This window comes from Mirounga leonina, unplaced genomic scaffold, assembly GCF_011800145.1.
Source record: "Mirounga leonina isolate KUSES-001 unplaced genomic scaffold, KU_Mleo_1.0 Mir_53, whole genome shotgun sequence".
NCBI classification, from domain to species: domain Eukaryota; kingdom Metazoa; phylum Chordata; class Mammalia; order Carnivora; family Phocidae; genus Mirounga; species Mirounga leonina.
Genome location: NW_023270807.1, coordinates 46513126 through 46539679, shown reverse-complemented (window position 1 = coordinate 46539679; position 26554 = coordinate 46513126). Strand labels below are relative to the sequence as shown.

At 35.2% G+C, this 26554-nt stretch overlaps 1 protein-coding gene across 1 annotated transcript in view; it reads left to right on the top strand.

The window, feature by feature from the left end:
- Positions 1 to 26554, top strand: part of RNGTT (RNA guanylyltransferase and 5'-phosphatase) — a 319549-nt gene that overhangs the window by 239547 nt on the left and 53448 nt on the right. The gene's annotated exons all lie outside the window — the stretch shown is intronic.

The following is a 26554-nucleotide window of genomic DNA, read 5'->3' as shown; positions in this document are numbered from 1 at the left end:
TAGCTCACTAACAACTTTGATATTTATTACCATATTGAAATGATAGTATTTTGTATGTATCATTAAAATTAATTTCATCTTGTCCATGTTTTTATTGTTTTTAATGTGCCTGTTAGAAAATTTAAAATTACATACATGGCTTGCATTTGTGGGCTGCACTGAGCTATATGATCTTAAATATTACAGTACGTATATGTATTAAATGACCACAGCAGCATAACTTGTGTTCCAAAAGCAGTTCAGTTGTGGAGTCCCTCTTGACCTTATTTTCTTTCTTTATATTTTTCTCCCATTCAGCCTCGATTTGGTTTGAAAGCTGTTAGTGTCCCAGCATAGGATCTTTTCTTTCCTAATCTTCATAGTATTTTAAGATAAATATTTATAAATTAAGATTTCATCCTACTTCCTCCAGGAGTCACAGACATTGGCAATTCATTCACTAAATGAATATGAATAATTTAGTACTGTATGGTTTGAAGAAGCGAAAAATGTGGCCTTGGCCACCTTTCAGATTCCTCTTTTCTCAGAGGAAGGCTTATGCCTGCTTGGTATTAGTGCCAAAATCTGAAGCTTATAGTTTAGCATAAAAAACCATCCCCTTTCCTCCTGGAAAACACATACCACAACAGGGAAAATAAATGAAACTGCATAAATACCATTTTTACTAAAATAAGAAAACAGAGAAAAATCTTCAAATTCCAAAGTGCTGCCAGCAGTGGCTGCCATCCAGCACGGGTGAACCAGCAGTCAGAGGGGGTGGGGGCTGCCTGGAACAGCTGAGGGGCCAGAGCGGTAACGTCTCAGAAAGTACCAGCACCAATGAACTACATAAAGTTCAGCCCCCGGCCCTACAGTCTAGAAGCTGGAACTTTGGCCTCCATGCCCAGAGCGGAGATCTGATAATTGGGCATTAGCTGCCAGGGCAAGGAGGGAGAAAAGAGAAGCAGGAGGTGTGGAAATGTTTAACAGCAGCAGATCTCAGCATGCAAACAAAAACACACATTCTGAACTTCAGGGGTGTCACCCTAGAAAGCGGGGCTGTTACCCTTGGGACAGTGATCAGTGAGGTAGCCAGGTATAACTAAGGGCAACTGTGCTGGCTGCAGAAGCCCTCCAGGACCCAGTGAGGCAAAAAAGGAATTGGAAGAAATAGTTTGTCACTGTCACCCTTGAACTTCAGGTATTAAAGGCTGCCCTCTTCCCCCAACCCTGCATTCACTGGAACCTCCTACCTGGTCTAGGAAAACCTAAGCTCTTCAACCTAAATTACAAAATGTATTGATATGGCATCAAATTAAATATATTTCTGGAAAAAGAAAAGAAAAATAAAAAACATGAGAAACAGAAACAAAAACGCACTGCAGATGAAGTCTTACCTGGTTGGTCCTCTTTGCACCGAGTCCATTGGTCCTTCTTCTGTGTGTATTGGGCTTATTAAATTGAATTGCGGAGTTTGATTTTTCTATGTCTTTCACTAAAAAAATAATGTTCTTGAGGGTAGAGTCTATTGTTCCACCATAAAACAGTACCACCTGTGGCTTTGAAGACCTTTTGTACTTTGGAGAGGGTGAATGCTGTAGGTAATGGCATTTGTCATGATTTGGAAAAGTATTGCCATCTAAGTCTCTCTCTTTTTTTTTTTTTTTTAAAGATTTTATTTATTTATTTGAGAGAGAGAATGAGAGACAGAGAGCACGAGAGGGGAGAGGGTCAGAGGGAGAAGCAGACCCCCCGCTGAGCAGGGAGCCCGATGTGGGACTCGATCCCGGGGCTCCAGGATCATGACCTGAGCCGAAGGCAGTCGCTAACCAACTGAGCCACCCAGGTGCCCTAAGTCTCTCTAAATTAGAAAAAAGTGGTATCAGCTAGGAATTGACCTAGTTTGTATTCCTATATTTCAGAGAACTGTTTAACTGTCTTTTGAGAAACAGTTCTTACCTATTTCCTTGCCCAGAAGAATAAAAACCCTAAGGCTTCTGCTCTAAGAAGTCATAAAGAGCTCACTGGAATGATTTTTTTAATTCTTTGATGGAATCACTCTGTATAGATCTAGCTCTGCTTAAACCAAATAGCCAAATGATAGTTGTTCCCTGAAATGTGATTTATTCTTTTCTAGCATAGCCAATCAGCACCTTACTGAAGTACAAAGATAGCAGATACAAGATGGATCTGTTGTAACTTACATATCCTGTATGTCAGGTATAATTCCTTTTTTTTTTTTTTTATAGCTATGACTACTTGGTGTTTTAAAAATATTTTCTATTGGTCATAAATTTGACAGAATGAAAAAAAAGATACAATTCAAAATTTTAAGATGGAACAATCTAGTTGATATGACCATTGGGTTCTCCTTTTCCTTAATGGATTTCTACCTAGCAAATTTTGTGAGGGAAGAGGAATAGCAGAGATAATACCTACACTGTTTGTGGAGAGCATTCTCTTTCTCTCTCTTACTGATTGTAATTTTATCATTTGGGAGATCATGAGAAAGAAAGATGTTTGATATTGTGTACTTTGGCTGGTGTATTGGTAGCAAGATGGTTTGGAAACACTTGTCATCTGATTCCTGACACAATATTTATCGTTTAAAGTCAGGAGTTAAGAAGTCTTTAAAGATTGCATTCTTACCCTGGTATCTTTTATCTTTGGCAAAGGCCTATGGTGCTGCTAGGACTTTTTGTATTTTCAGTTTTCCCAGATGATAATCGGGCATCATTGATTACTAGATATATTAAAAAAAAATTGACTGTGGAAAGTTTATTTCCATGGAATAATAGTCACTAAAAAACTAAATCCCCATGCTATTCTTTAAGATAAATTGTAACTGAAGAAATGAAAAATTGAGTCTTAGAGAGTAGAAGATTTTTCTCTTGGGTCCAACAGTTTACCAATGCAAAATAGCAAATTTTTATGAGGACAAAAGTGTTTGTTGTAGAATGTGTTTCTTGATCACATGAGATGCTGGGAAATCAGCTATATTTCTCAGACCTCTATTACTTTCCCCATCCTGACAACAACCATTGTGAAATGATGTATGGAAATACAACCTTGGTGTATGGAATCAGTCACAGTCTTTCTGCCTTGTTCAAGGACCTTTAGATAACATTTCTGCCCTAATTACTTTTGAGCTAGATTTTTTTTATTTGTTTAATCATTATTTGGAATTGTTTTCTGTGTAACATCCTATTTCTTGATATAGCAAGTGTTTTATTATAGGATCAGTCATCCATAGATGAATTTAAATCTATTGTTAGTTTTAGAGGATTCAGAGAGAGAAAAATAAATTTGGAATCGTATTTATGATCTCTTAAATACCTAATCTAGTAAACATGGCTTATTACTTTATTTTATAGATGCATTGTATGTATATGTATATAATTTATATTTATTATATGTCACATTATATGCACCCCACATTTATTTCCATTATTGAATTATGCATCATCTCCTCAAAGGAATCTTGAAATTATCACACTTGACCCTTTGTCCCCCTTTATTTTGGTAATTGAACAAGGAATTGTTCCATCTATTAAAACTTTAGCTAAATTTCTTAATCTTAGAATCTTTTGTTTGATAATATTAAGATCAAGTTCTGAATTTTGCTGGGGGGCAATGAGCCTAACTGTGAGGGACAGTTAGTACTTTTTCAGATAAAGCCATTGTCTTTTTCTTCTTCATTAATGACTGCGTTACCCTAATAAAATTAGGAAGAGAATGATGGATTCCCTATTGTTTACTTATGTTCTTTTAATGTGAGGGAAGCTTTTATAGAGCATATTTATTTTAAAATGAAATTCACTTGTTCAGAGTTACTGTGTGCCTCATGTGTAGCACTTGCCTGTGAGTTCCAGGTAGAGACAGAGGCACCGACTTTAAGGACCCCAGACAATTTGGTGAGTTTGAAGCATTAACTGAATAATTAGCCTTTCCATTTTCCTACCCCTCTACATAGGAAACTTGTCATAGATTGAAAGCACAAGTGGAATAGTTTTCATATCTTTTATGGAGAGCATATTACTTTGAGATGAAAGCTCAGAACTATGATCCTGGTTGTTACCAAACTAAGCTTTCATTTTCTCATAAGTAAAATGAAATTAATACTAATTATAACCTACCTCATAGAGTTACTGTGAAGATTAAATTAATGCAAGTCAATTAGCACAGTGTCTGATACATATACCAAACATTGGGTATTAGTATAATAATTAGTATGATTTATTTTACAAATGTTTATTGAATAACTTATTGAATACCTGGAACAGTGATAAACGCTGTGAGGGCTATAGGAGAAATATTACATATCATTTTCCCATAGGGAATTACAACATAGTTGTGATAAACACACGAGGCTGTAAGAGCAGTCTGACTGTGACATCTGTGACCCCAGGGATGGTGAGGGTTGATTAAGCTGATCTGACTGGCTAGGCGGGCAGTCCCCTTCCTCCCTCACTGCCCATGTGTGTTTTTCCCTAAGCTGCATGCTTGGTCAGGCTTGGTCAGAGAGGACCTTTCTTTGGTCAAGGGTCTATGAGTAGCTGCGCTCCCCTGCTGAAGCCGCCAACAAACCCTCAAAGCCCATTTGTAGGAGAAGGTAGAGTAGTCAGGCTTCCAAGACTCCTAACACATCCAGATGAGGTGCCGCATGTGGCAGTCTGCTTTTCTTTAAAAACAAAACCAAAACAAGAAAAACAAAATGAAAAAACATGAAACAACGGTGAACTGTGTATGGCAATATATAAGTAAGGATCAGACTGTGTTGCCCAGGTTGTTGATGCTGCACAAGAATTCAGAACAATAAGCAATCAGTGAGGGTGGGGCAGTTGAAGCAAGCATCACTCGGGAGATGGCACTGGAGCTCTGTCTGGAAAAATGGCTGGCTACTGTTGGAGAAAAAGGATTATTTCAGATTGAGATGACTAGGGCCCATTCACAAGACAGTAAAGAAGAAGAATTGATGAAAGCAGAGGCCTCCAGTTGCTGATGATAAGGAAATCAGAAAGTAAGATCTAAATTCTTGTCTTAGATTTGAAGCATCTTAATAGCAAAGTTTTATATTGAAACTGCAGCTCTTCCTTTTTATACATCTAACTCTATTCCTAACTCTAACCTGTTCCCACCATGTTCTCCTATGAATGCTAACATGTCACTTTCTCTGAGGCAAGACATAAGTATCAAGTTGTTTCTGCACGTTTATTACTGCAAGAGGGCTTCTTGTGAGTGTAATTCATTGTGTTTTCTTGATGATGCAGTCAGCATCGATTTTCTTTCTTTATTCCTACTTCTTCTGTTGTTGTTGTGATGGCTCAGTTTCCACATTTATTTCTGCTGAACACCCTTTTGGGGAATGGCAATGGAAGAAGAGTTAAGAAAAATTAAATATTGCTATAAAGAAATTATAAATTAGTATATTAACTCTTACAAATTGTCTTTGTATAAAGGGATTCTTTCCTTTCCTAGTGTTCTTAACACCTGGCAACTCTGCTCTCCCTTCCCTGAAAGAGATGTATGAAGAATCAGTAGCTTAAACTGAACCATCATATTTGTGTTCAGTTATTTGTATCAACATACATTAATTCACGAAATTTCTATTTCACTTCAAACTGTTACTACACGTATGAAGTTGTTATCCTAATTGTGTTTTTCATAGCCTAGGATGGTTATAATTGGAAGTACTGTGCTCTTCATATTTTATAAGTAGCTACCTAGTTTGAGTTTCACTTCCGTGTCGGACTTCTTTTAAGCTATGGTTAAAACTTTCAGTAAATGCAAAGTTGGCAAGTACTTTATAAACAACATTGGTAGGTAGTTTATAAACAACATTATATGTACTGTAAGAAAAAAATGAAGCGAAGTATTTTGGCTGATTTTAGTTATGGCAATAGCAGATAAATAGAATCTAATCTGCCATCTCTCTTCAGGATGTCTTCACTACTATGCTTATCATCTTTTGAGTACCTCTCTAATGAATGACAGACTGTTGAAATTTAACTTAAGTACTTATGAAGTAGTTAAATTCCCTCAGTATCTGTGCACATTTAGATTTTAATTTTGTTGTGCCTTGTATACATATGGAATTGTTTCACTTTATTCTAGGCTACCTTGATACTTGCCTTACTAAATTATATTTTACCTTATTAAATGGTTGAAATGTGCTTGCCATTTTTAGGTGTGGTAGTAGAATTCTATCTAAAAACAGTACTAGTCGAAAGCTTCCAACTTGCTGCTTGGAACCATTTAAATTATATAGAGCCCTTTTTCTTGTGTGATATCTGACAGGAAATCTATCAGTGCTGTTTCTCATTTATAGTAACATTTCTTTGCATCCATCTCTAGATTATTTGTATATAATAGATAAATCCACAGTGTCTTTTGTTTTTATTAGCTATGTGTTTTATTTGATGGCAAAGATTGTTATTCTTATAAGCATTGTACTTGGTAAAATACAATGTAAAGATAACCTCCACTTCCTTCCAAATTCTGATCTCAGAAGTAACACATTGCTTTACCTCATTTATCCACCCAGAACAGGCTTACTTTCCCACCCTCTTTCCCCAAAAAGGGCATTTCAGTGCATTGATGACATACTCAGTGTTCATATTGATTCTGAGGTTTGCCTCATGCCTCTTTTTTTTTTCTTAAATATATTTATTTGAGAGAGCGCACAAGCACAGGGAGCAGCAGAGGGAGAGGGAGAAGCAGGCTCCCCGTGGAGCAGGGAGCTCGATGCGGGGCTCGATCCCAGGACCCTGGGACCACGCCCCGAGTCGAAGGCAGACACTTCCCCGACTGAGCCCCCCAGGAGCCCCTCATGCCTCTTGCCTGCTGCTGCCGCTGCTGCCTTGCTCCTCCTAATTTTTTTTTTTTTTGAATCAAGGAATATTAGCAGATTAAAAAACTTTTTGGCTAATAAACTGATATTCTTTTATTTTTGGTATCCCTTATGTTTTACTGACTTCGTTTTCCTGCTCTACTCTCATTCTTCCCATTCCCATCCCAATATTTCAAATATAAGCAATTCAAACTCCTGAAGCAGAATTTTAGTCTTAGAAAGAGGCTATTTTAATACCTGTTTTTGGGTATCACCTGCTAGATAGTGAAAGGAGGCTCTGAACTTCTGAGTTTATAATAATAACCAAACATTAGGAAATGAAGTGGAATATTTAATTTTGACCTTAGAAATAAATTGGGCCCCACTAGCCATAATCAGAACATTTACAAAATAATTTATGCTGTTATGCCACAGATAGTTCTAGATGTTTAGTTCCAGCTAAGGCTGTAATACAGCAAGCAACATTTTTAAGTTTTACATGAATACCTCAGGTTTATTTTTCTAAAATTAAATTGAAGAGTTTTAGGAAGCTGTTAAGCTTCTTCATTATTTCTGTTATGCTTTATCTGTCATCTCATTTGTAGGAATCCTACTTTAAAATTCCCTAAGGTAGTCTTTATCTTGTTTAGATCATGCTAGAACTTTAGCTGTCAGTTTTGGTTTTGCATATCAAAATATTATATATCAAAGTAATTACATATAAATTTGCTTTATATCCATTCATTTAAAAATATGCATTACATTTTTCAAGTATTTTTTAGACTAACTTATTATCAATGGTTAGTTCTTCCCCAAAGACGCGTGTGTTGTTTTCTGTTTGTTTTGTTTTTTTCTTTCTCTTTTTACTTCTGTTTTTTACTTACCGAGCAACCCTTGATCACATCCACCTTGTGTCAGGCACTGTACTAGAAGCTTGAGATTGTAATATAAAATTTTATATGATGACATTTCATGCTGTTTGATAAGAGAGTCTTAAAATATGAAAACTCCCTATTAGTGGTTCCAGTGTTGAGTCATAGTGCATCTAAAAGGAATTCCCTAAAAACCAGCATATGGGTTTCTACTTAACATTCAAGCTTCTACTTTCAGAGTTTACGTCTTTAGTATTCAGATTACCACAATACATACTTCATGTGGGTCTGTAATAGGATTTACCAATTTGTCTTAGTTTCTTGTAGTTTAATTACTTCAACTGTGCTGCCTCTTTAAGGCTATGAGCTACTGGGGGTAAGGATTATCTTTATATCTTTGGTACCTGGCCCAAAGTCTGGCATATATAATAAATAATTCAGTTTTCATAAAGAGGGAGAAAGAAGAAGGGGCCGAGCCAGGATGAATACAGGTTTGACTTAATTTTCCTCCCTTGTTGTTGCCTTTCCTCCCTCATTTTCTTTTTTTGAGTAAGCCATGTTGATTGAAGAGATACTCCGCACATCTGAAGAGGCTGGGTAGAGCTTTGCAAGTCCCAAATCTATTACTCAGAGTTGATCACCTTGTGGGGAATTAATTATCCTTAACCAAACTTCTTAATTATTAAAACAATGCCCATACAGCATGAAAATTGAGAACAAAGAACCAGAGGAAGAGAATTTTGTTTCCTAGTTCTGCCTCTTACAAGCTGTGTGCCCTTAGGCAAATTAGTCATTTCTATTAGCTTCCATATCTATTAAATGGGGATAATAATGGTGCCTAACTCTTGAGGTTCTTGACAAGATTAAATGACAGTCCTAAATTAAAATTAATATTAGGGAGAAGACCAGTGTAATGTAAAATTAAGCTTAGCACATGGTCTCGCATATTGATGTTCTTAGCGAATAACTATTATTACCGTTGATTTTGTAATTATCAGTACCAATTTATAATGATATGTCATTACATATGTATGTGCGTACACACGCACACAAATACACACATATGCAATTGACCTTTGAACAGTGCAGGGTTTGGGGCACCAACTCCTCATGTAGTTAGAATCCTTGTATGACTTTTGACCTCCCCAAAACTACTAATAGCCTACTGTTGACTGGAAGCCTTACTGATAACATAAACAGTTGATTGATACATATTTTGTATGTTATATGTGTTATGTACTGGGTGCTTACAATAAAGTAAGCCAACAAAAGAAAATGTTACTAAGAAAATCATAAGGAAGAGAAAATTCATTATATTTTTTGGAAAAAATCGGCATGTAAATGGATCCGTGCAGTTCACACCCATGTTGTTCAGGGGTCAGCTGTACATACATACTTAAGCCTGCTATTTACAGTATCTCATTTTCCGATCTAACTACTCAAGAAACTTACTTGGTCACCAGAAGATTGCTCTGTGACTATGTGATCAAAGAAAAAGTGTTAGGTGATCTTGAAGGATATTATTTCTGTCTCTATGAATTTGACTATGTTAGGTCCTCACATAATTGGAATCACACATTAATCCTTTTGTGACTGGCTTATTTCACATAGCATAATGTTATCAGGATTCATCCATGTTGTAGAGTGTCAATATTTCATTTCTTTTTTAAGACCAGATAATAATTCCATTGTATGTATGTGCCACATTTTGTTTATCAATTTTTTTTATGTTTCACTAAAACACAAAATTTATTTCAAAAACAAAATTATACTCTAACCCTGTATTTTTTTGTGAGTAAATGTTTTATGTAAGCATCATATGTTTATATCTAGGAGTATAAGCTTTATATATCTATTTTTTAAAAATTTTTTTATTGTTATGTTAATCCCCATACATTACATCATTAGTTTTAGATGTAGTGTTGCATAACACCCAGTGCTCCATGCAGAATGTGCCCTCCTCAATATCCATCACCAGGCTAACCCATCCTCCCACCCCCCTCCCCTCTAGAACCCTCAGTTTGTTTTTCAGAGTCCATCATCTCTCATGGTTCGTCTACCCCTCCGATTTCCCCCCTTCATTCTTTCCCTCCTGCTATCTTCTTCTTTTTTTTTTCTCTTAACATATATTGCATTATTTGTTTCAGAGGTAGAGATCTGAGATTCAACAGTCTTGCACAATTCACAGCGCTCACCATAGCACATACCCTGTTTATCAATTTTTGATGGGCATATGGATTGTTTCTACCTTTTTTGGCTGTTGTGAATAATGCTGCCATGAACATTGATGTACAAAGAAATGGGTTTTAAAAATGTATCTACCATACCATTTAAGACATTCTGAAAGCCTGGTTAGTTTGAGGAAAAGATAACATTATATGACTGTCCATCTTGTTTTTGCTGAGCATATTCTAAAGTTGTAATGACCATAACCTGCTTCAAGAATTCACATAAATCACTTAATAGAATGGGAAAAATGAATGGAAAAATATTGTGATTATTAGATAACCTCCATCTCACTTTTCAGGAATAATCAAATTAGCCAACCATAAGGATATGAAGATCTTTAAGTCATTTGTAAAATGTGGTCCTAGTCAGCGAGGTATCATTTAATTTATATTAATGTGGTTTTTTGTTGTTGTTTGTTTTTTTAAGTAGGCTCCACCCCCAGCGTGGAGCCCAATGTGTGGGGCTTGAACTCATGACTCCGAGATCAAGACCTGAGCTAAGATCAAGAGTCAGACGTTTAGCTGACTGAGCCACCCAGACTCCCCTATATCAATGTTTTAAGAAATGTTAAAATTACCATGCTTTATTACATTGATGGCACTATCCAGTGAAAATTTCTTTCTTAGGGACATTTCATGATTTTCTATTATCAGCACATGAGATTCTGGAACTTTGTCTTGAATACTTGATTATAGTTGTTACATTATTGAGGTTGGACTATCTCACACATTATGTTAACTTTTAATTGTTAGTTGATCAAAGCATATTTCAAGGATAAATATTGTCATTTATAAGCAAAATAATGACATGCAGTTCAGCATTCTAGACACTTTTAAATTTGAAGTAATTTTTTTAAAGAGTTTTAGTATTATATCATTAGTTATAAGTACGTTTGGAACAGATACCAAAATAAAAGAGAAAATGAATTGTGATAGTTCAGATTCTTTTACATGAGATATTCAGCTGGTAAAAAGTTCCTTCAAGGGCTCCACAAACTACAACCAGTCAGAGGTTACTCTGTTTGAACAAAAAACATTCTAATGAATTAAGGAGGAACTATCTATTGAGCTAACTCAAAATAGGCTGATTCATTTTTATGGAGTCATGAAAAAGATAAAATTAATCACTTCTAAAAAGGAAGATTGCCAGTACATGCCTAGCAATGAAAAAATAATAATTCTGTACCTACTATAATCCATGTTTTAATATATAAAATATATAATATTTACTAGAGGAATATTCAAATTAAAATTAGTAGCAGAGAGAAGACCAATTTAATATGCATTCTATCAATGAGACACTTAGGTGGTTCTTTGTATTTTTGGTTATAGTTCATGTGTCAGTCAGCATTTTATAAAGAGCTCAATGAAGCTGAAATTCAGATTTGCAGTAATTCTTTTCAATGTGGAATATAACAATCTCAGTCATTTTGGGGTCTGTGATTTAAAACAACAACACCAACATTTTTCTCTTTGATTGATTATAGCTTTTATTGAAATAGCTGGTAACATGTGACATGGTGCTATAATTTAGACTGAAAAAATTGAATTGTGAATTATATCCACTCAGCTTAAATTTCTCTGTTTCTACTCTCCAGAGCATCTTTTGTACTTCTTTTCCTGCAGAAATGGCTTCTTAACATAATGTTCCTACATTTTCCGAGGGGAAAACAAGGACTTCACGGTCAAATTCTTGTCCAAAGTATACATGGGAAGCTAGTACAACAAAAACAGAAGGAAAAAATAAAATAAAATAAAATTCAGAATTTACCAGTACAGGAAATGAAGCTTTTATTCCATTTAACCTTTTAACAAATGTGCTTTACACATACATCCATCATGGTGTCATTGTCAAGGAGATGAACATTTATGGATACGATGATGATTCAGATGATTTCAGATGTTTATATTTGAAGCTAATTCCCGCAAAAGTCATTCTCCCATCTCTTCTTTTGTAGGTAGAAGTAAGCCACAGAATAATGTTTAGGATCATTAGATAACAAACGAGGCAGGAAGTTATATGTATGTAATGATTTCCCTGTTAAAATCCACTTTTAAACTATCCTGCTTCATGTTCACACAAGCAGTTCTTCAAATAACAGATCTCTTCATTCAGAATGATCAGAGTGGATCAATTTAGAATTATTTGTGGGCTCAGTTTGTTGTATGGCCTGTGAACTATTGTAGACTTTATTTTTTAAATATATTTAACAAAATTTGGAAGATGAAGTTTGTACAGTTTTTTACAGCTTTATCAAGGAGTAATTGATATATAATAAACTGCACACAGTCAAAGTGTACAATTTGATTGGTTTTTATGTGTGAAATCATCACTCCCAGGATAAGATGATGAGTATTTCCAACACCCTCCAGAATTTCTTCTGTTCCTTTCTAATCCCTCCTTCTTCCCACACCCTTCTTTGGCAGCCACTGATCTGCTGTTGAGAATTTATTTTCTAGAGTTTTATACAAATGGAAGCATATAATAATGTGCTCCCCCCCACACTTCTTTCATGATTAAATTCATCCATGTTTGATGGGCATTTGAAATGTTTCTAGTTTTTGGCTATTAGGAACAAAGCTCCTATGAAAGTTGGATACAAGTCTTTGTGGACGTTTACTTTCATTTCTTTAGAATAGGAGTTGACAGTTTTTTTGTCTAAGGGACCAGATAGTAAATGTTTTGGGTTTTATAGGCCTGGGTTTTCCCTTTTTTGCACCGCAGTATAAAAACTCCAGATAGTAAGCTAGGGCAGAGGTGAGAATGACTTCATTTGTTTTCCTTCGCTCAGGGTACCACTGACCTGTGCTGTCTCTTGTCCAATTTCTTTTTTCTTTTTCTTTTTTTTTAAGATTTTATTTATTTATTTGACAGAGACACAGTGAGAGAGGGAACACAAGCAGGGGGAGAGGGAGAGGGAGAAGAAGCAGGCCTCCCGCGGAGCAGGGAGCCCAATGTGGGGCTCAATCCCATGACCATGAGATCACGACCTGAATGGAAGGCAGATGCTTAACAACTGAGCCACCCAGGCGCCCCTCTTGTCCAATTTCTGAAAAACATTGTATAACGTTGTATATTTAGTTGTTTAGTGGGAGTAACACCTAGTCCAGTTCTTGTGATTCTGTCTTGGCTGGGAGTGGAAAATTTGTCTAAATATTTTTTATCAGTTATATTTCTTTTCTTTTTTTTTTAAATTTTATTTATTTGAGAGAGAGAATGAGATAGAGCATGAGAGGGGGGAGGGTCAGAGGGAGAAGCAGACTCCCTGCTGAGCAGGGAGCCCGATGCGGGACTCGATCCTGGGACTCCAGGATCATGACCTGAGCCGAAGGCAGTCACTTAACCAACTGAGCCACCCAGGTGCCCTCTTTTCTTCAATTTTAAACTATCATTATGTCCAGATATATGAGTTCTGTTTTCAAATTATATTTATGCCATAGAATATGTAGCTCCAGTACTAAGGAAGAGATGAGTGACTTTTGGATTCTCTAGGAGCTCATCTCTTAAAATACTCATCTGTTTATACAGGAATATTAAAATATGTTAATTTATCAATTAATATTGTACCCCCTCATTTAGGAGTCACTCTCATTCTCCTATTGATGGCTTATTTTGTTTTTTTTCTTTGTGATTTTTATATTAAGACCTTATATTATGAAAGAAAATACACAGAAAAGTACATAAAACAAATAAAATGTACAGTTTTATGAAATTTTGTGTAACCAATACTCATTTAACCTTAACATAATGTTCCTACATTTTCCCAGGGGCACCCAGGGCAAGAAAGAAAATATTTTCTATCATCCTAGATGCCTCCAGCATGCTCTTTCTCATTCACAAACTTTTCCTTCCCACCAAAGATAACCACTATCCAGACTTACTCCCTTTCTCTTCTTTATGCTCTTATTACTTAAGTATGGATCACTAAGCACGGTTTGGTTTTGCCTGTTTTTGAGCGTTACATAAATGCAACCTTATGTTCCTTTAGGTTTGGCTTCTTTTGCTCGGTGTCATGATTTTGAAATTTATCCATGATGTGGGCAAATTCATTCTTTTTCGTTGCTCTCTCTCCCTATAAAACATATTATATAAAGGCATTTGCATAGATGGGGTGATTACCCATAGTAGTCAAACATATACATATGTGTGCTTTAGGACTTAAGATACAATGTGTTTTATAAATTTCTTCTACTCAGTGGCTTCTTTCAGTCTCTTAATGTCTTTTTTTTAAATTAGCATTTCTTCTCCTACTTTTGAGATATTATTAACATATAACATTGTATTAGTTTAAGGTGTATAGCATAATGATTTGATATGTGTATATTTTGTAAAGTGATTACTACAGTAAATTCAGTTCACATCCATCACCTCACATAGTTTTAAAATTTTCTTTCTTGTGATAAGAACTTGTAGATCTACTATCTTAGCAAGTTTCAAATACATAATACAGTATTATTAACTATAGTTACCATGCTGTACATCACATCTGCAGAACTTATTTATCTTATAACTGGAAGTTTGTAACTTTAGCTATCCTCATCCATTTCCCCCAACTCCCATCTCTGGTAGTGACTCTGTTCTCTGTGTCTGTGAGTTTGGTTTTTTTAGATTCTGAGTATAAGTGAGATCATTTGTCTTCTCTGTAGGACTTATTTCACTTAGCATAATGCCCTTGAGCTTTATGTTGTTGAAATTGACAGGATTTCCTTCTTTTTGTAATGGCTGAATAAGACTCCATTTTGTATGTATAGCACATTTTCTTTATCCATTCATCCACTGATGGACACTTAGATTGTTCCCATGTCTTGGCTATTGTAAATAATGATGCATTGAACATGGGGGTGCAGATACCTCTTTGAGATAGTGATTTCATTTCTTTCAGATATATATCCAGAAGTAGAATTCCTGGATCATATGGTAGTTCTATTTTTAATATTTTGAAGAACCTCCATGCTGTTTTCCATAATGGTTGTACTAATTTACATTCCCAGCAACAGGGTACAAGGGTTCTCTTTTCTTTACATTCTCTCCATCATTTGTTATCTCTTGTTTTAGGGTGTTTTTTTTTTAATAATAGCTGTTCTAACAGGTGTGAGGTGGTATCTCATTGTGGTTTTGATTTGCATTTCCCTGATAATTAGTGATGTTCAGTACCTTTCCTTGTGCCTGTGGGCTATTTGTATGTCTTTTAGTTCCTCTGCTCATATTTTAATTGGATTTGTGTTGTGTGTGGCTGTTGAATTGTATGAGTTCTTTATATATTTTGGTTATTAACCTCTTATCTGACATTTAATTTGCAAATATTTTCTCCTGTTCTGTAGGTTCCCTTTTCATTTTGTTTATTGTTCCCGTTGCTGTGCAGAGCTTTTCAATTTGATGTAGTTCCACTTGTTTATTTTTGCCTCTGTTGTCTTTGCTTTTGGTGTCAAAAAAAATCACTGTTAAGACTGATGTTAAGGAGCTTATGTCTATATTTTTTTCTGGGAGTTTTATGGTGTCAGGTCTTACATTCAGTTCTTCCATCTATTTTGAGTTAACTTGGGTATGGTGTGGGGGACAGGCTGTCTCTTGCTTGCTTGCTTGCTTGCTTTCTAAGTATAATGGATAGACAATGTTATATTAGTTTCAGGTGTACAATATACTGATTCAACAATTCTACTTATTACTCAATGCTCACCACAGTAAGTGTAATCACCATACAATGTTATTACAGTATTATTGACTATATTCCCTATGCTGTACTTTTCATCTCCATGACTTATTTATAACTGGAAGTCTGTACCTCTTAATCTCCTTCATTTATTTTGTCCATCCCCCTACACCTGCCTCCCTTCTGGCAACCATCAGTTTGTTTTCTGTATTTAAGGATATGTTTTGTTTGTTTGTTTTTAAAATTTATTTTAATTAATTTTTTTGTTTCGAGTTTTTATTTAAATTCCAGTTAGTTAACATAGTGTAGTATTAGTTGCAGAAGTAAAATTTAGTGATTCATTCCTTACATCTAACACCCAGTGCTCATCATAATAAGTGCCCTCCTTAATATCCATCACTCATTTATATTCCACGTATAAGTGAAATCATATAAATCAAATCATTCTCTGTCTGACTCACTTAGTGTAATACCCTCTAGGTCCATTCATGTTGTCTCATGGCATGTTTTTAAAATTTTTTATTTTAAAATAATTTTAAACATATAGAAAAGTTCCAAAAATAATGCGGAGTATTCCTGTATATCTCTCACATTGTTTTCCCCTATTGTCAACATCAGGAAATGAATGTTAGTACAATACTATGAACTTAACTACATTCCTTATTCTAATTTTGTCAGTTTCGCCACTAATATCTTTTTCTCATCCAGGATTCCACATTGCATTTAGTTTTCATGTCTCCTTAATCAAATCTGTGACAATACCTCATTTTTGTTTTTCATGATCTTGACACTTTTTGGAAAATACTGGTCAAGTATTGTCTCTTAGTTTGATCTTTTTCAGTACTTTTTGGCAGGAACACCATGGAAGTGATACTGTGTCTTTCTCAGTGTGTTTTATGGTGTTGGGGAAGGCATGTTGATAAATCTTACTACTGTGATGTCAGATTTGGTTACTTGGTTAGGTTTCTCTAAAGTTGCTATGTTTTTGTAATTAATAAGTGTTTTCTGGGGGACAAAGCTTTGAGACTAGACAAATATCAGGTTTCTCATCATACTTTCATCTTCTAACATCTTTCATTGGCTTTTGCCTACAACAATCATCACTGTGGTGTTTTTCAATTGTGATTTGGTGAATATTTCAAATAATTGTGAATTTCAGTTTCCCTCCTTTTTTGCAATGTATCAATGGGGATTTTACTCTAAAGAAGAACTGTCCCCCCTTCCCCATATGTTTGCTTATATTAGTTAGGATTTAAGAATATTTTATTCTATGGGTTAGAATCCAGTACTCTCATTTTATGTTATTGTTTTGGCTTTGGCCATTGAGAATGTCTTCAATTTGGCTTCTATGTCTTTTTGACATTCTCTCATTATTTTTCAGCACTTCCTCCTTACTTTCTAGTTCCATAGATGTTCCAGGTCCTTCTTATATTTTCCCTCAGGCCAGGAATCAGCTATTTCTCCAAGGACCCCAGTGTGTGTGTGTGGTGTGTGTGTTTGGTGAATGATAGAAAAACCTAGGTCCTCAGTCTAGTCATTGCTACTTAGTGTCATTACAGGCCCTCTCAGTTGTCAGAGCTAGGAATGTATCACATACTAACATGCACCTACACACACATTTATATTTATTTCTTTATCCATCTGTGAATATATTAAAAGCTGTGAATTCCTGCTAATACTTCTCATTCTAATCCAGCATCATAATGTTAATTCTAGCTTTTCCCCTTTGCTTATATGTAACTGTTTGTACAGTGAGAAACCTGCATCTCCTTATCCATGATATATTTATTTGTTTTTTAAATCCTAGTGTACGTGTAACATTTTCAGAATTACTAACTCATACCCCTGTGAGAAACAAGTTTTAGCTCAAGGACTATATTTGTGTACGGTTCTTTCTATCTGTAGCCTTGTGGAATATAGTCAAAATACTGTTTTCTAAAGTTACTTTAAGTTCTTTTTCATCCCCATCTTCCTTAATGTGGGATGTTATTCATTTGTAATACAATTATTCTTACTCCATTTTGGGTTCCCTCAACATTCTGATTGATTTTGATTGTTTACTTATTTATGTGTTTGGTGAATGAAACATTATCATGGTTATAATAGTCATGACTTGGGGCAGCTGGGTGGCTCACTCAGTTAAACATCTGCCTTTGGCTCAGGTCATGATCCTGGAGTCCCGGAATCAAGCCCTACATCAGACTACCTGCTCAGCGGGGAGTCTGCTTCTCCCTCTCCCTCTGCCCTTCCCCCTACTCGTGCACTCTCTCTCTCTCTCAAATAAATAAATAAAATCTAAAAAAATATATAATAGTCATGACTTTACAAAAAGGTATTCTCATGAAATTGTCCTTCTTCATTCACCCTAAGACCTGCCCCCTACAGGAAAACAATCTTTAGAGTTTCTGTTTTAGCTTTCCTGAAATCTTTTTGCACAAATGAACAGATACATGAATATTTTCTAGTGTTTTTTCTTTCTTAATTAAGAATAACATACTATATGGGTGCCTGGGTGGCTCAGTCAGTTAAGCGTCAGACTCTTGATTTCGGCTCAGGTCCCGATCTCAGGTTCCTGAGATCGAGCCCCGTGTCAGGCTCTGTGCTCAGTGCATAGTCTACAGTGCGGAGTCTACTTTTCTCCCTCTGCCCCTCTCCCTGCTAGCACACTTTCTCTCTCTCAAATAAATAAATAAATAAATAAATAAATAAAGTCTTGCAAAGAGTAACATACTATATATCTTTTTTTACTTTTCTTTTTTCATTTATCGGTAAGTATATCTTAGAAATTGCTCCCTATCAGTAATTAGAGATCTTCCTCATTATTTTTTACAGTACATATTACTCCATTGTGTGGATTTACAATAACTTATTTAACTACTCTGCTGTGTACTTAGGTTGTTCCAATATTTTGCATACCAATAGTGTGCAAGTGAATAGCCTTGTACGTGTGTATTTTTGAGTATTTGGAGGTGTATCTTCAAGGCAGATTGTTAGAAGAGAGGTTATTAGGTCAAAAGCTAAGTGCATATGTGGTTTTGTTAGATACTGCGAAGTGTCCCTCCATGACCATTGTCCTAGTTTGCTCTTTCAACAACGGTATATGAGAACTTTTGTTTCCTCCAGAGTAGCCAACAGAATGCATTCTGCATATGTTTCAATTTTTGCCAATCTGATAGGTTGGAAATGGTATCTGAGGGCTGTTTTAATATGTATTTCTCTAATTACAAGTAAGTTTGAATATTTTTATATATTCTTAATGTCCTTTTGTGTGTGTGTGTATTGCCTTTTTATGTCTTTTTCTCATTGTTCCAACAGGTTTTTGGCCATCTTCCCCTTCAGTTTTTGAGTTTTTAATAATAGAATTATTAGTTTCTTCTCTGTAGTGTTGTCGCAAATGTTTTCCCATAGTTTGTCAGGTATCTTTTGACTTTATTTATGCTATTTTTGCCCTGATGGTTTGTTGAAATTTTTATATATATGATTTACCAGTATTTTCTTTTGTCACGTTAAAATTAAAGAGAAGTTTACCCAAGTTTATTTTCCTTCTACACTTATAAGGTTTTTCTCCACTGTCCTGCAGTGCCACCTTTAATTAATCGAGTGTTTGTTTATGTGTAGGTCTGTTTCTAGATCCTCTGCTATATTCCACTGGCTTTTTACCACATGTTAATACCACATATTTTTTATTGCTGAAGCTCTGTCCCATGGTAATACCACATATTTTTTATTGCTGAAGCTTTGTAAGGAGTTGTGATAGCTAATGGAGCCAGTCTCCTTACTTTGTTCTTCTTTAGGAGAATCTTTTATATTTTTGTTCTTTTGCTTTCCCATGTATATTTTGTAATGAGCTTACTAAGTTTCTCAGAGAGATTCTGTCAGGATTATTAACATTGCATTAAGTATATTCAACATTGAGGTTTCCTATCCACGAACATGATATATTCTCTCATTTCATTTATGTAGGGCTTCCCTTCCTCCTTTTCTTCCTTCTTTTTGCATTTTTGTTCGTGAGAGAAATTGACCTATACAGTTCCTTTCTTGTACTATCAACATTGCATTTTTTAAAGAAAATAAAGGTTTTTTTTTAGAATTTTTTTTTTTTTTTAAGATTTTTTATTTATTTATTCATGAGAGACAGAGACAGAGAGAGAGAGAGGCAGAGGGAGAAGCAGGCTTCCCGTGGAGCAGAGAGCCCGATGCGGGATTCGATCCCAGGACCCTGGGATCATGACCTGAGCCGAAAGGCAGACGCTTAACCATCTGAGCCACCCAGGCGCCCTAGAATTGTTTTATGTTTCCAGATATTTGGGCAGAAAATAGAGAGTTCCCATTTATCTTCTCTCTCCCAGCATGTAGTTTCTTCTGTTATTATCATCACCTAGCTGTTAGGTTTTTAGGTAGACATAAGTTTTTCACTCATTTGGGTAAATACCAAGGAGTGTGATGCTGGATCATATGGTAAGACTATGTTTAGTTTTATAAGAAACTGCCAAACTGTTCTTCTACATTTTACATGTCTACCAGTAATGAATGACAGTTCTTGTTGCTCCACATTCTCACTAACATACTTTGGTATCAGTGTTTTGTATATTGGCCATTCTAATAGGTGTATAGTGGTGTCTCATTTGAATTTTCATTTCCCTAATGACTTGTGATGTTGAACATCTTTTTTTATGCTTACGTGCTATATATATACATATATATATATATAGCAAGATGTCTATTTAGGTCTTTGGCCATTTTTTAATTAGGTTGCTCATTTTCTTATTGTTGAGATTTAAGAGTTCTTTAATATTTTGGATAAAAGTCCTCTTGCAAATATTTTTCCCTGGTCTCTTGCTTGTCTTTATTCTCTCTTGATCAGTATTGCCTTTTCATATCTGAGTGTCAGAGTTATCCTGACTTGTTAAAATATAAATATTCCTTCTTTTTCTATATTCTGGTAAAAATTGTATATGATTAGAATTAATTTTCCTTTAAATATTTGGTAGAGTTTGCTGAAGAATCCATCTAGACCTTTTGCTTTCTTTGGGGAGATCATTAAAAATTTTTATGGTAGGATAAGTAAGATACTCTATTTTTTCTTATGTCAGTTTTAGTTCACTGTATTTTTCTGGAAGTTTTTCTAGTCTCAATTTTCAAACTTGTTAGTGTGTTTACAATATCCTCTTATTTTTTAGTATATGTAGGCTGTGTTCTCTGTTATTACTGATACTATTTGTGCTTTATCTTTTATTTGTCAGTCTCATTAGGGATTTATCAATTTAATCATTCTTTTAGAAGAAACAGTTTTTAATCTTTTAATCCTACTAGTGTATGTTTTCTATTCATGAATTTCAGCTTATTTTCTTCTATTTTCCTTGGGTTTAATTTAGTGGTATTTTTCTAATTTCTTGAGGTGGTTGTGTAACTCACTGATTTTCAGCATTTCTTTTTTGACATATACAGTTTGGGTTATAAATTTCTGTCTAAGTTGGATTTAGCTGTATCTTATAAGTTTTGATATATTGTTATTTTGTTACCTAAAAATATTTGATAATTTCCTTTGGGATTTCCTTTCTGTCCTATAGGTTATTTATTGATGTATTTCTATCATTTTAAAAATGAGGATTTTCTGGTTATTTTTATGTTCTTGACTTCTAACTGAATTCTTGTGTTTAAAGACTGTAATCTAAATTATTTTATTTGTTTTTGGGGTGCCTGGGTGGCTCAGTTGTTAAGCGTCTGCCTTCGGCTCAGGTCAGGATCCTGGCGTCATGGGATCGAGCCCTGCATTGGGCTCCATGCTCGGCAGGAAGCCTGCTTCTCCCTCTCCCACTCCCCCTGCTTGTGTTCCCTCTCTTACTATCTCTCTCTCTGTGTCAAATAAATAAATAAATAAAATCTTAATAAATAAATAAATAAATAATTTTGTTTTAAATTTGCTTCATGGCCCAGCATATGGCCACTTTTTATAAATTTTCTGTGTATCTGTATTTTGTGGTCCATGTACTGTGCAACTGTTGGGTGGTGTCCCTATATATTTTTGTTAATGGTATTGCTTGAGTTCTTCTATATTCTTATTGCTTTTGTGCTCTGTTTTTTCCATCACTGACTAAGAGAGGAAAGTTTAAACTGCTACTATGATTGTGGATTTGTTTAGTTTCATCATGTACATTGTTAATTGATTTATATGTTTTATAGCTCTGTTATTTGATGCATATAAATTTCTTGACAAGTTGAACCTGTTATTATTCTGAGATATCTTTCTTTACCTCAATAATACTTTTTACCTTGAGTTTTTTCTGTCTGATAATATTGTTACAGATATATTTGTTCTCTGAATACTGATAGCTCAACATTTCTTCTTATATACCATTGCAAAATGATTCAATTTTCTTTTGTTTGCTTCTGCATTGTATTTATCCTTCCCTAGTCTTATTTATTATTTGTTATTTATTTCACTCAATATATACTTCATTTAACCAAACTTCATTTTTAGGTAACTTATTTCTGTTGGCATGCAGATTCCTTAAACATGGTATTGGTGGTGGTAGTGTTTTGTTTTGTTTTGTTTTAACAAAAGTCCAGAGCACTTGTTATGCCTGTACTAGGGTTTAGAAAGTAAACCAGAATAGAAAAAGTGTAGGCTATGAAAAGTCTCTAAAGATAATAATAAACTTGCTCATTGGCTCATCCAGGTTTTTTTCTGGGCCTAAGGGTATATGCTGCTGTTATTTACATCCTAATAGGAGTCTTAAAGAATAGAGGCCTTCTCAGTAATATGCATTTTCTCAAATTCAAAAGTGTGCTATTGATTCCATATTAAATGCATTTGCATTCTCCTTTTTCCTAGTAGTAGATATATTGGATGCAGTTTCTCTAAGAAGTAGGATTTTATGTAAATCAGCATTAAAGATACTGTAAATTTTGGGGCACCTGGGTGGCCAAATCGGTTAAGCATCTGACTCTTGACTTCAGCTCAGGTCAGGATCTCAGGATCATGAGATTGCCCCACCTCCGGCTCATACTGGGCTTGAAGCCTGCTTAAGATCCTCTCTCTCCCTCTCCCTCTGCCCCTCCCCCCCACCCCGCCACTGCTCATGCATGTGTGTGCATGCTCTCGGTTTTAAAAATAAATAAATAAACAAACTGTTCATTTTTTCAGGATATTTTGTTGCAGTTGAAAAATACATCTCTTAGTAAGTATTGTAATTATGGGTTGTAGACAGAGTAGTTAATTTTGAGTTATTTAGCTTATTCTTATTTTTAAAAGATTCCCTTTCCTTTTTTTAACTTTTTAATTTGAAGCAATTACAGACTCAGTTTCCTTTTAAAGCAGTTTTTTATATCTGATATATCATTAGGTTATGGTGAATGAGGTCCTTTTAAATAATGTTCATTCTGTTACTTGACAAGTTTTATTTTTCATTTATGTGAGAAACTTTTCTGGAAATAACTTTACAGCATTCTTTCCAGGATAGATATTTGTTAATATTTGTATTTGGGAATTTAAGCAAAATGAACATTAGTTTTACCTGTGTTTACTTTTTCAAAAACTCTAATAGGTCTGGGGCGCCTGGGTGACTCAGTTGGTTAAGTGTCTGCCTTCGGCTCAGGTCATGATCCCAGGGTCCTGGGATGGAGCCCCCCCATTGGGCTCCCTGCTCAGTGAGGAGCCTGCTTCTCCCTCTCCCTCTGCTGCTCCCCCTGCTTGTGCTCTCTCTCTCCCCCTCTCTCTCCCTGTCAAATAAATAAATAAAATCTTAAAAAAACAAAAAACAACTCTAATAGGTCCATCCCTGATTCTCCCACCCCCATGTCTTATTGCTACTTTCCTCCATGCCCAGCGTGGAGCCTAACTCAGGGCTTGAATTCATGACCCTGAGATCAAGAGTCAGATGTTTAACCAAGTGAGCCACCCAGGTACCCTGCTATTTCCTTCTTTGATAGACACACTATCAAGTATTTAGTTACAAACAAATATTTTAGGAATTGTTAACATTTGTATAAAGGTTGTGTTGATGTTCATGTAACTTAAGGGCAAAGCAGTTATCTGGTACTAAATGAGTCAGGGTTTCTATTTTAACATATACATATGAATGCACTTATCAGTGCTGAATTAATGCCCTACTCTGGGGATTTAAAATATGTGATTGCTGTATTATATGCAAGTACCCTGTCACCATAAAATGGTGTATTATTTGACAACAATTATGTATACAATTTGGCAAAATAATTTTTTGAAAGGTAAAAACGGTTAAAGAAATATCCCACCTTAAAAGTGTTTTTCGAGTGTTAATTATTTTGTGCATAGCAGGTCTTTCGATCATATGGTACATATTTTTTTAAAATTTTATTTTATTATGTTAATCACCATACATTACATCATTAGTTTTTGATGTAGTGTTCCATGATTCATTGTTTGCATATTAAAACCCACTCAGTTGATGGTGGTAATATAATCTATGGTAAGTAATAATAGGTACATGAATGAGAGAGAACAGTATTTAAAAAGTGAAACATGTATATGCTACATAATTGATATATTTAAGAAATTTCTTGTTTAAGGAAAGGTAGCTGTTAGATAGGCAAGTTGGAGGAAGGGGGGCCACACTAAATGGTATATTGGCAAGCTTCCTGAAATGCATATGCATAGTAATTAGAGGCATATTGATTTTTAAATGTCAGCCAGCTTTTATTCTCTTCTTTCTTTAGCATCTATTTGTATGAACAGTGACTATTCTTACTTCTGAAGGGGGTTTATTAAGGTTTTTGTGAACATTTGTTATATAGGAAATAAATTACCACTGCTATATATAACTAACATTAAATTTGTGATACTGGCAATGATTTGTGAGAGATTTCATTTCTTATATGTTAACTGATGGCTAAGAAATTCTCCATTTCACAGTTGAGATTTAGAGACATTGCCTATGCTTTCTACTTATAGTTGGTGAACAAATGCCTTTAGTCATGTTTATGACCTTCAACAACATGCTAAAATGAATTACTGCAAGTATCACTTATATTCTAAACTTTAGCTTTTTGCTAACTTGGTTTAATCAGGATTGTGTTAATCGCTATTAACATTCTTTTAGTGGCCTTTAATGCTTTATAAGCCTTTAAAGAATGTCGAGGAGCAGAGGATGTTCCTGGGAGATTGAATATCTATCACCTTATTTCATAAAGTCTAAGGTGCTTTGAAAGTGTGTTTTCTTAGTCTTCCTAGACTGAGTCAATGGAAGGTAACTACAGAACCATCTCACACCTGTCACCTGGAGACAGTGATTATAAGACATCATAGAATATCAGAGGCATTCAGTTTTCAGAGAAGTTAAAATATGAAGAAATGCATAGCCTGGAATTATTGAAGTAGGATTTTTTAAGTCACTAACTATAAATTTGAAAGGATGGTTATGATAATCTTGTGTTCTGATTTTTTATGATTAAACCAATATGAAACACTGAGAAATTCCCATGGGATTGTTTTGAGTTTGCAGTCTTTTGTTCACTTTAAATACTACTCAGTGTTTCATTCTCAGATTCATGCAATAGAATATACAGTCATCCTTGAGATCATTTTTTTACCTTCCATGAAATGCTATTAATTTTCATTACCTAGCCTCTGAGGAGATGTATTTTGGCCTAGTTGCTTTGGGCAAGGAATATAGGCAGTTTTTTTCATATTCTTTATGCACATTAAGGTTAAGACTGGAGTTGCGTTCATTTACTCACAGTGTCCATTGAGAAAAGATTTATGATAAAAGAAAAATGAGATAATCACAAGAATGTTTAATTATCTTCTTCTCATACCCTGTACCACTATACGCTCCACAAGCACAATTCTAATGATGGTGTTTCTTCATTCACATTGTTTGTTTGTTTTTTAAGATTTTATTTATTTATTTGACAGAGAGAGACACACAGTGAGAGAGGGAACACAAGCAGGGGGAGTGGGAGAGGGAGAAGCAGGCTTCCCGCCGAGCAGGGAGCCCGATGCAGGGCTAGATCCCAGGACCCTGGGATCATGACCTGAGCCGAAGGCAGACGCTTAATGACTGAGCCACCCAGGCACCCCTAATTCACATTGTTTAATGCAGTCAGGAATGATAGATCTCTTTGAAGTGGGAATAGGAAGGGAAGGATGATGCAGAGAAGGTAACCATTATTATTTTTTTTACCCTCTGTATGGTTTGCTTTTTATTTTCATGTGTATTTATTTTTTATAAGAACTAAGTATATCTTACAGAAATATAACTTCATATTGCTTATAAAATAAAGATACGGCGTTTGACATTCTTCATGGTTTATTCCAAACTTCCTTGGGTTTTCATCTTCAACTAAATTATCTCTCACTATCTCTAACTGTACTTGTCTACTTTTTGTCTCAGATCTTCTGCATTTTCAGGACTTGTTTAAATTTCTCCCTTTGCCTGCCCACCCTTTAAGGCTGAACCAAATCTCATCTATTTGAACTTTTCCAGCTCCCTCGATAGCAGGTACCTCTTACTCCACTATTTTGAAGTGGCAAACCATCTATCTAGCACTTATCAGAGACCACCTTTTGGTAGTTATTTATTTATGTGTCTAGTTTTCTGGTTAGATTTTGGGACTGAGTTACTTAGGTTTGTATTATCTCCTGTAGTATAGTAGAGATGTACAATGAGTGTTTCTTGAATTGAATCCTTAAAGATTTTTAAATATATTCATGACTTCTTTTAATTTTTTCCCAGAGACAGTATGTAGTAATTTTGCTAGAATTACTAATATGTTAGACTGTTTTAAGTTCCCATTCTCAACATTTACCACTGTTTTCTGAAGTATAAGAATTATTCTTGGGGGTGCCTTGGTGGCTCAGATGGTTAAGCATCTGCCTTCGGCTCAGGTCATGATCCCAGGGTCCTGGGATCGATCCCCACATTGGGCTCCTGGCTCATCGGGAAGCCTGCTTCTCCCTCTCCCTCTGCCTCTCTCCCTGCTCATGCTCTCTCTCTCTCTGTACCTCTGTGTCTC